This window comes from Electrophorus electricus, chromosome 19, assembly GCF_041902795.1.
Source record: "Electrophorus electricus isolate QZ-2024a chromosome 19, ASM4190279v1, whole genome shotgun sequence".
In the NCBI taxonomy this organism is placed as follows: domain Eukaryota; kingdom Metazoa; phylum Chordata; class Actinopteri; order Gymnotiformes; family Gymnotidae; genus Electrophorus; species Electrophorus electricus.
In genome coordinates, this window is record NC_137515.1 from 20,963,657 (window position 1) to 20,975,000 (window position 11,344).

The 11,344-nt window shown below is 42.6% G+C and overlaps 1 non-coding gene across 1 annotated transcript; it reads left to right on the top strand.

Annotated features, from left to right (window-relative positions):
* Positions 1-4,608: 4,608 nt before the first annotated feature.
* On the top strand, positions 4,609-4,772 carry LOC113587416 (U1 spliceosomal RNA). The gene has a single exon (XR_003411733.2). It is a non-coding gene; the product is annotated as a U1 spliceosomal RNA (small nuclear RNA).
* Positions 4,773-11,344: the final 6,572 nt, after the last annotated feature.

The window sequence follows — 11,344 nt, forward strand, 5'->3', positions numbered from 1 at the left end:
AAAATGATACGCCTTAAGCTTTTAGCTCTGCCTCAGATTTCATGTAGACAAGCTGTCAACATTGATACATACATACATACATACATACACACACACACACACACACACACACACACACACACACACACACACACACACACACACACACACTTCTATACTCTGTAAGCCTGAATGTTTTCTTGTGCCTCTAATATGTGATGTAAGTGAAATGTTGAGTGAGGCTGGGATGGGAGCTATTTTAGCCTGAGAATGAAACCCTAACCCTAACCCAGAGAATGCAATTCTGTTAAACTCCTCTGTTCCTTTCCCCTCCGATGCCAGCTCCAACCTCCCAGTTCCACACAGAAAATCTATTGGATGGTGTTTGACTTACTGTGGGCTTTGAGGATATTTGCTTATGCTGAAAATTGTCTACTTCTGTGGATGGTGATGTACAAAATGGTGGTTTAAAAAAATTAAAAGTTAAAAAAAAAAAAAAGATCTATATCAACATGCATAGCCTGCTGAATAAACTCATGGGGTTGTTCACAAACAGTGACTTATTTTCTGCGTTCATGTATATCAGCATAATAAAATTCATCAATGCCTAAAAGGCACAAAACTAACTGTGAACAAACCACTCGCCACACTGCAGTTACACACGTGCAAGAACAAAACTTGATCTGTTTCTCAACCAAGTGACTTTTCTGTTTTAACTGATTGGGCATGTGATTAAGGACTGTATCTGAAAGATTATTAATGGGTTAGATTATTAATTAGCTACGGTTCGATTATTATTAATGGGATTATTCATGGGTTAGATTATTAATGAGCTAGGGTTCGATTATTATTAATGGGTTAGGGTTTTATTATTAATGTCTTAGATTATTAATGAGCTAGGGTTTGACTATTATTAATGGGTTAGGGTTATCTTATTCATGGATTAGATTATTAATGAGCTAGAGTTTGATTGCTATTAATGATTTAGAGTTAGATTATTAATGGGTTATGGTTAGATTGTTAATGGATTTGCTTTGGCCAGCTACCTCAAAAACAGTATCGGAGGGGAGGGCTTTTTAGATTCAAAGAGCAGTGACGATTACTTGACATTGACTAACATTTATCATTAGAGCATTTTAATTTTTCTTTTGTTGTAGTGCAGTCTCAAAAAGCCTCTCATCTGCCCACCACATCATATTTACAGTTAACAAATAGTTAGCAAAAAGCAATACAGTGATTATAATAACACTTGGGTGCTATTCGGTGGTTAATGCATCTTTAGAATGTAACATAAGCAAAAGATTTAATCTTCTCCTCCATCTATTACATTAGTAATTCCTAATCTTCACAGATGGACAATATCAACTAAGGTGTAACTGAAATTGAAATCCACAGTACTACACAACAGACTGGGGTAAAACTACAGCACTACATCACTAGCCGCAAGAAAATAGTTTAATTAAGTGGGCACTGACACTTAATTGTTCAAGGACAGCAGATTTGGAATAACAGGTGATTAATACACCATAACCTTGTCTTCACATCTAACGCTCATGGCTACTTGAACAGTTAATCAGTTTATAAATAATAAAGTTACATAACCCTTTGCAATAAAATTAGTATGACGTTTCAAAAGTAGTTAAGAGTTTAAATGATTATGCACATCAGAGATGACAGCTGGAAAACCTTTCAAAAGTAGACACAATTGAGACCATTTGACCCTGGACACACAATTGAGACCATTTGACCCTTTAAATCATACTACAACCAGACTTCCAAGCCTAAGAGCTCACACAGTCATGCCCAGCAAAGTCGCTATGGGCCTGTGCAGACCATGCAGTTTGACCCTTTAACCAAAACTAGAAACAGACCTCCAAGCCCAGGAGGTCACAGAACCATACCCAGTAAAGTAGCTAGCTAGCTATCAGCTCAGTAAACCGTACAAATCAAATGTCCACCAAGCATTTAAACCGCAAGCATTTCAACCACTAGATACCGCTAGTTACCGGCTGCATGGTTAACAGTGCAAAGTCAGTAGCTAGCTTTCACTTTGCACTGTTAATCGTGCAGCCGGTAGCTAGCTAGCTAGCTAGCTAGCTATCGGCTCAGTAACCGTACAAATTCGCCTGCTGCTGAAAACTGTCAAGTTGTATTTATAGCTTTCCTTTTAGTTCTCTCAGCTTATTTATTTGTTTGTTTTGGGTTTTTTTTTTGGTTTTTTTTTTAGGGAAGTTCAATAATTTCTTAGAAATCTTGGAACATTTTGCCAGTTGGCATCTAGGAAAGCCTTTCTGCCCACAGACAATAAACACAAGCCAGAATTCCTCAAACAGGTAAGAATCTACTAATTTACAACACGGTTTAGTAACATTTCAGGCACATGAGTGGAGGAACTAGCAAATTCTAAATGATGAAATCGAAGCTGATAAAAATCCATGAAAATTTAAACTGGACATGAAAAAATGCTTGTGAATTGAAAATGTAAGTGATAGTTATCTGGAAAAGAAAGGATTAAAACAGTCTTGATTTGATAAATTTTTAAAAATTAAATATCAAGTTTTATCATTCATGACCAAGGGAGTTTCTATGAGGGTGTAAACAACAAATGCACGTGAACTAAAAACTACAGTGGTATATAATTAAATAATTTGAGTAACTTTGTGTCACGTCATTTACCGTTTAACTCAAGCCATTTTTGTTACCGGACTCTTTTATCACTTAACATTAGTAACTATTTTAGTTGCCTTGTTTATCGAATAACATTCATTAATTAATCAATCGTTTAACCCAAACAATACGGATGTTTGACCCTTTAATCAAAATTAGAAACAGACCTCCAAGCCCAAGAGGTCACACATTCATGCCCAGCAAAGTAACTCTGGGCTTGGGCACACTTCACGCAGTTTGACTCTTTAAATAATACTACAACCAGACTTCCAGGCCCAAGAGGTCACACAGTCATGCCCAGCAAGGTTGCTTTAAACGTGGGCACACTTCTTTAAATCATTCAAAGCACCACATTTCAAGGCCCAAGAGGTCACAGAATCATGCCCATCAAAGTAGCTCTGGGCCAAGGCACACTTCAGGCACTCTGTGCGTTTAAATAATACTACAACCAGATTTCCAAGCCCAAGAGATCACACAGTCATGCCCAGCAAGGTTGCTTTAAACCTGGGCGCACTTCAGGCCATTTGACCATTTAAATAATGGAAATGCCAGACCTCCAGGCCCAAGAGGTCACACAGTCGTGCCCAGCAAAGTAGTGCTGGGCCAGGGCACACTTCATGCACTTTGTGCCTTTAAATAATACTACAACCAGATTTCCAAGCCCAAGAGGTCACACAGTCATGCACAGCAAAGTAACTCTGGAACAGTCGTGCCCAGCAAAGTAGTGCTGGGCCAGGGCATACTTCATGCACTTTGTGCCTTTAAATAATACTACAACCAGATTTCCAAGCCCAAGAGGTCACACAGTCATGCCCAGCAAAGTAACTCTGGGCCTGGGCACACTTCACACAGTTTGACCCTTTAAATAAAATTAGAAACAGACTTCCTGGCCCAAGAGGTCACACAGTCATACCCAGCAAGGTTGCTTTAAACCTGGGCACACTTCAGACCGTTTCATTCTTTAAATCATTCAAAGCACCACATTTCCAGGCCCAAGATGTCACATGGTCATGTTCAGCAAAGTAGCGCTGGGCCTGGGCACACTTCAAGCAGTTTGACCCTTTAAATAAAACTAGAAACAGACTTCCAGGCCCAAGATGTCACACAGTCGTGCCCACCAAAGTAGTGCTGGGCCAGGGAATACTTCATGCACTTTGTGCCTTTAAATAATACTACAACCAGATTTCCAAGCCCAAGAGGTCACACATTCATGCCCAGCAAAGTAGCACTGGGCCTTGGCACACTTCATGCAGTTTGACCCTTTACCCAAAACTAGAAATAGACCTCCAAGCCCAAGAGGTCACAGAATGATACCCAGTAAAGTAGCTCTGGGCCTGGGCACACTTCATGCAGTTTGACCTTTTAACCAAAACTAGAAACAGACTTGCAGGCCCAAGAGGTCACAGAGTCATGCCCAGCAAAGTTGCTATGGGCCTGGGCAGTTTGACACTTTAACCAAAACTTGAAGCAGACCTCCAAGTCCAGGAGGTCACAGATTCATACCCAGTAAAGTAGCTAGCTAGCTAGCTATCAGCTCAGTAAACCGTACAAATCAAATGTCCACCACTGCTCACACTCTCTGATTTTCAACAGAGAACTAATGGACATCGCACTGGGCAAACAGACTGGTTTTCATTTGTTGTTTAAATACAGAAATTGTGAAAAATTCACGTAGGCTCTCTCCACACGTAGGTATCGGTCCGTGAACAATGCTTGCCGGTAGTGGATAAATTAATATCCAGTGGGGATGGTAGAGGGTGCCACACATAGGGATATTTGACCAGAATTTCCTTCAGCCCCTTCCCTTACCTTTAATCAAGTCCATTGCCCTGCAACCCCACCCCCTAACTCTCCCTTCCTTCCTGCTTGTCATGGTCTACCCTGCTCCCTCATCTTTATCGTTATCCTTTTCCTGTGTTCTGCAGTGGGGAAAGGGTCCCTCTACCTTGGGAAAGCAGATGTATACTTACCTGGCAGGGGTGAGACCATGATCAGGAAGGTGGTTCACCCAAGGCCAAGCTCAGTCATTGCACTTCGTCTGTGCTGACCCTTCCGAATTCCCCAAATGCAGGAATCTCAACTGCATAATTTCTGGTAGTGGAGAACTGTGTTCGAGCTCTCCCCTGAGGTGCTTTTTTGAAAGAGAGGTACTCATAAAAGGATGGTAGCTTGAGCAGTTTCTCTGTTGCAGAGAAACAACTACATAGTTCAGTAATACCTTTGTCTGGACAGTGGTGGCGGTGATACAGTGCAACGTCTTGTTTTGTTTGGCTGGGTGTCGTGGACGTCCGCAGCGAACGACAAAGTGGCTGGCACCTCATCAACTCATCGCTTTTGATGAATGAGTCCTACTTTGTCACCAGTGTGCTTATAGTCATTCACTGAAAAAAGTGCTGTGATTTGGATTGACGCATTTTGATGTAGCATGTAAGAGCTCCGTTAGTGACACCCTCTTTTAACACGTTGTTTTTGATTTGTTACCAAATTCTAAATTCTGTCCCTAAACCTAGCTCAGAGGAAAAAGCCTTAAAGCAACTGCCAATTGGAGAGTGTGGGTTAATTCCACAAATTAGGTGCTTGTCTTGTTTTGGATTGCCTTTCGTTATGGGTTTGGACCAGAGTTTTAAACCTAGGGTTAGGTTTTGATGTAAAAATGATCAAGGTTTTTTTGCCAGAGAGGGGCAGACTGTTTTTCCACCAAGAGTGGGTGTCGTTGCCTTCCTGGAAAAGACATAAAACTGTAGAATACTGCTAAAGCACTGTGCACCCACTGTGATTTTCAACGGAAGTAATGGACATCACACTGGGCAAACAGACCGGTTTTCATTTGATGTTTAAATACAGAAATCGTGAAAAATTCACGTAGGCTCTCTCCACACGTAGCTATCAGTCTGTGAATGGGTTCGAGTTCAAGTTCAAGTTTGGTTTATTTGTCACATGCACAGTCATACACAGTACAACTCGCAGTGAAATGGTTGTGAGTGCTCTGTCCAAACTGAGAAAAGAGAAAACAGGGGTGCATAGAGAAATATATATTCTATATATGTCCAAAATATATTATCAATGTATGTACAATATATGTATATTATGTTTATATACAAAATGTACAATGTATATGGTTGTGTATGTATATGTACACAATGTGCAGAATGTACAGATCTATTTGTAAAATGACATATTTGCAGTTTTTACAGTTTTTATGTTACATGGTGGAATAGAATATCTATATATATACAATTATGTTACATGGTGGTGGTGATCCCCACAGTTTATCAGTTTCCCTGATTCAGGGCCGAATGGCCTGTGGGAAGAAGCTCCTCTTCAGTCTCTCTGTCTTGGTCTTTAGGGAGCGAAAGCGCTTCCCTGACCTCAACAGAGAGAAGAGCCTATTGTTGGGATGGGTGGGGTCCTTCACAATCCTCCTGGCCTTGGTCTGGCACCGCTTGTAGTAGATGGTCTGCAGGTCAGGAAGTTCCGTATGAGTGATGCGCTTTGCTGAACGCACTACCCTTTGGAGTGTTTGTCTGTCCTGCTTGGTGCTGGTACCAAACCACACTGTGATGTTCCCCGTGAGGATGCTCTTGATAGTGCAGGTGTAGAAGTTCCGCAGTACCTTGGAGGGCAGTCTGAAGTCTCTTAGGCGTCTGAGGTGGTAAAGACGCTGAGGAGCCTTCTTTGCCAGGGAGTTGGTATGCCGGGACCAGGACAGGTCCTGCGAGATGTGAACACCAAGGTACCTGAAACTATCTACTCTCTCCACCGTGGTTCCACTGATCCTCACAGGTTGGTAGTGCCGCTCCTGCTTCTTGCTGCAATCCACGATCAGCTCCTTTGTCTTACTGACGTTTAGGAGGAGATTATTTTCCTGGCACCAGTTTTCCAGGTGTTTAATCTCCTCCAGGTAGGCCCTCTCATCGTTGTCCGAGATCAGGCCCATGACAACGGTGTCGTCAGCAAACTTGACAATGATGGTGGAGCTGGAAGTGGCTGTGCAGTCGTAGGTGTACAGTGAGTATAGCAGGGGGCTTAGGACACCACCCTGAGGAGCTCCAGTGCTGAGGGTGAGGGTGGATGAGGCACAGTTGCCCACCCGTACTGATTGTGGTCTGTCTGTTAAGAAGTTGGAGATCCAGTTGCACAGGGATGTATGCAGTCCTAGATCCTCCAACTTAGCAGTGAGCAGGGAGGGGATGATAGTGTTAAATGCTGAACTGTGTTACCCCGCTGCTGTGCTCCCTTCATTGGCTTCCAGTAGCTGCACACATCAGATTTAAAATCTTGATGCTTGCCTACCAAGCTAAAAATGGGCCAGCCCCTTCATACATTGAGTTAATGGTCAAAGCCCGATTCGTACCTCGCGTTCTTCATACCTCGCGTTCTTCGAACCTCGCGTTCTTCGAACCTCAAGTATGGATTGGCTTGAAATGCCATGCTTCAAGTCTCATGGAAGACAAGCGTTGAGACTATTTCCTGTCCTGGCTCACAGATGGTGGAATGAACTTCTGCTTGCTGTCCGGACGGCAGAGTCCCTTGCAGTCTTCAAACACAGACTGAAGACCCATCTATTCATGAAATATTTAAATGACAAATGACCCTGCTCCTATATTGACAGAACTAAATTAGCACTTAATGTAGAGTATTATTTATTACACTGATGTGTAACAAACTTTAGAACTTATTGTTTATTGCACTTATCATTGTTTAAGATAGACCTCATGCATTTTGTTCTTCTAGGCAACAGCAGTGATCCCTGTATTTCTACAGTAATCTAGATCATTTCTATATTGGAATCTAACCTACTGTAATGACTGGGCTGTATTCTAGGAGTAAATAACAAAGCACTTTTGTAAGTCGCACTGGATAAGAGCACCTGTTAAATGCCATAAATGTAAATGAAAATGTAACAAGTGCATCTCAAGACTTGACACTCAAGTCCAGACACAAGTCAAAAGTGAATGCCTACAGTCCAAAGGCAAGATGCAGTTACCAAGTACTTCCCTTCAAGTCATAGTCAAGTCACCACATTTAATGTCTTACAATATTTGACACCAGTAAAGCATCTGATGTAGTTTATGAAATTGAAAAAAATCTTTCCATCCTCTTAAGTCTTGGCCTTGGTTGTATGCAGGTTTTGTCACGTCTGCTTAGAGATAACATCACCAATGGGCACCAAATTCTCTCTAGGGTGCTTTATCAAAAGATTGATCTACAATGTGCGAGTGTCTTTATTCATCTATGTAGAAAAATCTAGAGCAAATGTAGGCATAGGATTCAACGTTATCCTTCCTGAAAAGGGTGCCAAGTAAGCAGTTTCTCTGCAGTGCGTTGATGTAGGAACTCCCCCCGTCAGGGAATCGAAGCCCGGTCTTCCGCGTGACAGGCGGAGATACTATCCACTATACTAACAAGGGCAGGTACTTGCAGCTCCAAAGAAACAGACTAAGATGTACTCGTCACACAGGTTTTGAAGTATTTTAGATCAGTGCGCCTAGAACAAAAAGGTTTTTAAACACATTCTGGTGTTGTTGACCCAGTCTTCTTTCTCCTCTTTTAACAATGTCGGTGTGCTGGCTTATCATTTGTATTTCTTTTCCAATGCTTGTGAAAATGCAAAATATTCTAAGCATTTTGGCTATCCCTGTGTGCTAAACACGTGATTGCTCTACACTATGAGTTATGTCATATGGAACATTTTTATCATATTTGGCTTTGACTCTCTTTGCAATATGTTTGATTATTCTATTGCACATTCCTGTACTGAGCTGCGCTCTCTTGTCAACATTCAACTTAGGTCAAGCGATTTCCTGCACTACTTTATTTCCAATGAGCAAGTTTCAACTATGTTGACTTACATTTCTGCTCAAATGTACTAATAGCATTCCTTTGAAAGCTTTACATGACACCTTCATCAGCTAGGTGTGATTTTTTTTTTTTTTTTTAAAGCAGTGTGCATGCAAAATTGCTGAGCCACCTTGAGCCATCCCACACCTTCATGTTAGAAACCTTGGATGCCACGTTAGTGATGTCGGTAGCGAATTAGTCTAATACTCTGACAAGCTTTTGAGCACCTGTTCAACTGGAATTGACATTAGCTTGCTAAAATAATGAGTAGACCATTTGTGAGATTCCCAAATCTTTGAATTTACATCTCAGGCCATTTACAACCCTGAATCAATGACAGATGGGGACTCTTAATTGAACTTGAGGAAGACCTAGGACTTAACCCCGAAGTGCCCAAGCTGTGCGACAGTTGCGATGGTCGGGAAGTTACGGCGTTGCACTTGAAATCCAGCGGGGGTCCCCATGCCGTTTCAACTCCTGCGTGCAGCGTGAGGGAATGTTTCTTTCCTGATGGCTTTGCTGGAAGAATGAGTGCACACTGTCCTCTAGTTCTCTTTTTGTATATGCTTGCCATGCCATTTGCAACTTTGTGCCAGTGAAACTGTAAGAGTCCTAAGAATTGATGCAGAAATAGCTGCTTTGTCGATAAGTTGTGATTACCCAGGGATTAAGGTGTTGGTGTCGAACTCCAATGTGGTCTCTTGCAGCATAGAGAATTTAGCTGCTCTTTAACTATAACTATAACACTTTAGCTATTACCCTGTTCACTGCAGTGCCCACCCACCACAAGTCACTAACAATATGATGTACTTGCAAGTAGCAGCAGTATTAGCATCAGCACGACTGGGCTTCAATCTTCCGAAGTTCACAGGTGTTCAAGTTCAAGTTTGGTTTATTTGTCACATACATAGTCATACACAGTATAACTTGCAGTGAAACGGTTGAGATTGCTCTGTCCAAACTGAGGAAAAAGAAAAACAGGGGTGCATAGAGAAATATATATTCTATATATATACAAAAATATGTTAACAATGTGTGTACAATATATGTATATTATGTTTATATACACAATGTACAATGTATATATGGTTATGTATGTACACAATGTACAGAATGTACAGTTCCATCTTGTAAATGACATATTTACAGTTATATGTTACATGGTGGCAATTGAACATATTTACAGTGATGTTACATGGTGGTGGTGGTCCCCACAGTTTATCAGTTTCCCTGATTCAGGGCCCGAATGGCCTGTGGGAAGAAGCTCCTCTTCAGTCTCTCTGTCTTGGTCTTCAGGGAGCAAAAGCGCTTCCCTGACCTCAGCAGAGAGAAGAGCCTATTGTTGGGATGGGTGGGGTCCTTCACAATCCTCCTGGCCTTGGTCTGGCACCGCTTATAGTAGATGGTCTGCAGGTCAGGAAGTTCGTATGAGTGATGCGCTCTGCTGAACGCACTACCCTTTGGAGTGTTTGTCTGTCCTGCTTGGTGCTGTTCCCAAACCACACTGTGATGTTCCCCATGAGGATGCTCTCGATAGTGCAGGTGTAGAAGTTCCGCAGTACCTTGGAGGGCAGTCTGAAGTCTCTTAGGCGTCTGAGGTGGTAAAGATGCTGAGGAGCCTTCTTTGCCAGGGAGTTGGTATGCCGGGACCAGGACAGGTCCTGCGAGATGTGAACACCAAGGTACCTGAAACTATCTACTCTCTCCACCGTGGTTCCACTGATCCTCACAGGTTGGTAGTGCCGCTCCTGCTTCTTGCTGCAATCCACGATCAGCTCCTTTGTCTTACTGACGTTTAGGAGGAGATTATTTTCCTGGCACCAGTTTTCCAGGTGTTTAATCTCCTCCAGGTAGGCCCTCTCATCGTTGTCCGAGATCAGGCCCATGACAACGGTTTTGTCAGCAAACTTGACAATGATGGTGGAGCTGGGAGTGGCTGTGCAGTCGTAGGTGTACAGTGAGTAGAGCAGGGGGCTTAGGACACCACCCTGAGGAGCTCCAGTGCTGAGGGTGAGGGTGGATGAGGCACAGTTGCCCACCCGTACTAATTGTGGTCTGTCTGTTAGGAAGTTTCAGATCCAGTCGCACAGGGATGTATGCAGTCCTAGATCCTCCAACTTAGTAGTGAGCAGGGAGGGGATGATGCTGTTAAATGCTGAACTTTGTTAACCCGCTGCTGCGCTCCCTTCACTGGCTTCCAGTAGCTGCACACTATTTCCTGTCCTGGCTCACAGATGGTGGAATGAACTTCCGCTTGCTGTCCGGACGGCAGAGTCCCTTGCAGTCTTCAAACACAGACTGAAGACCCATCTATTCATGGAATATTTAAATGACAAATGACCCTGCTCCTTTATTGACAGAACTAAATTAGCACTTAATGTAGAGTATTATTTATTACACTGATGTTGTCTAAGAATTGTGTTATATACTGGAGCCTTTCTGTCTTCAGGCACCCATCGCAAGATTTTTGCCTATCAGCCATGACATGGCAGCTTGACCGCTAACTGGTTGCCCCATGTCATGTGCTCCATCTTCTTGTCTCCTTTACCCCTTCCTTTCTCTTTCTCTCTCTCCCTGCCTCTGTCTCTCTCTGCGCACAGGAGTGGCTCATGGCGCGCACGGAAACTGCTCGTGGCTCGTTCATGTAGAGAACATATAATCTTTACTAACCTTGTCTCTTTCCTTTCTACGTAGACCCTTAGAACATGCCTCACTTTTCCCCCTCATCCCAACCCTAACCCTAAAAATTTTAATACACTGACTTATTCTCACAAACCAAATTCATTGTCTTGCCAACATGTTTTAAATTGTTTCTAGACATCAGAAATGGGCTCGTTGGTCTAGGTGTATGATTCCT